The sequence below is a fragment of the Macrobrachium nipponense genome, chromosome 7, assembly GCF_015104395.2.
Source record: "Macrobrachium nipponense isolate FS-2020 chromosome 7, ASM1510439v2, whole genome shotgun sequence".
Taxonomy (NCBI): Eukaryota; Metazoa; Arthropoda; class Malacostraca; order Decapoda; family Palaemonidae; genus Macrobrachium; species Macrobrachium nipponense.
Window position 1 is genome coordinate 106,391,482 of NC_061109.1, and position 1,255 is coordinate 106,392,736.

The 1,255-nt window shown below is 38.2% G+C and overlaps 1 non-coding gene across 1 annotated transcript; it reads right to left on the minus strand.

The window, feature by feature from the left end:
• Positions 1–765: 765 nt before the first annotated feature.
• On the minus strand, positions 766–849 carry Trnal-uaa (transfer RNA leucine (anticodon UAA)). The gene has a single exon. It is a non-coding gene; the product is annotated as a tRNA-Leu (tRNA).
• Positions 850–1,255: the final 406 nt, after the last annotated feature.

A 1,255-nucleotide genomic window follows, 5' to 3' on the forward strand; every position in this document is an offset into this window, starting at 1 on the left:
GAAAACAGCTACGAAAAGGGAGACCATCGGAAGTCACTGACAAACCCAAGAGAAAGAGAGTTCAAGTAGCAAAACAATGTTGATGTATTACTTACACGCAAGCAATAGAACAAACCGCAGTAGTTCACATATCGGTAAAGGGCCCCGCCTTCGCTTTTAGCAACGTTACAGCCATGATGATTTAGGAGCCACATATATCAGTATTTCAAACCCAAAACCATTCAGTATAATAAGAGGGTAATTTTTAAAACTGCTATTGTTACGGCTACGTCTACTACTAATCCTACTGCTTCTACTTTCAAAAGAATAACCAAAATGCATTTCCTTTTGAACATCCAAAGTCTACTGGCGGCATAAGAATATCTACGCAATTAAGAAAACATAAGCAATTCCGGTCGACAGTGAAAGATGACATTGAAGAACGATAACAACCAGAGCAATACGAAAACGTATAACAACGTGAATCACCGACAGGGAATCTAACCGGAAATCGCCGGGCGACCACCTGGCTAAACCGCACCCAATAGTTCTCACTGGGACTCTTCAACGCAACAAAAACTTCCTTAAATTATTGAACAGTCCTTCTAAAGACACAAAATATTTTAAAATCAAAGTATCGTCTTTGATTTTATCAGTTACTTGTTTCACAGGGAGTTAAAATCAAGAACTTTGGCTACACATGTAAAAATTCTCATTACTGATCACCACCAGGGTTCACTGTTATCATAAACAATGAAGGAAAAAACAAATTTCAAAAGAACAGCCTGTCAGGTGTGGGGTTCGAACCCACGCACTCATACGAGTATCAGAGCTTAAATCTGACGCCTTAGACCGCTCGGCCAACCTGACTACGTTCACAAGGCGCGAGATTATACGATCGATTTCCAACATAATAAGGGTCTCTCTCTCTCTCTCTCTCTCTCTCTCTCTCCCCGAGAGCTCGCACATCGCGATGCACGTGGACGACGAACAGATTCTACGGAAGGCATAACAAGGGGGCCACAAACATATATATTTACACCACCATCATGTCATAAAAAGTAATAATTCTAAAATAAATTATATCAAAATACTGAAATAATGAAAAAGAAGGTCTCGCAAAAATCTAAATTTCACATGAAAATGTGTAAACATGATAACATAGTTATATCTATTAAATGTTATATATGAGCGTATACCAAATTAAGCATAAAAACATTTAACAAACTATTTGATGTTTTAAGTGATGAGAGACATGACATTAATTAGTCCGCTG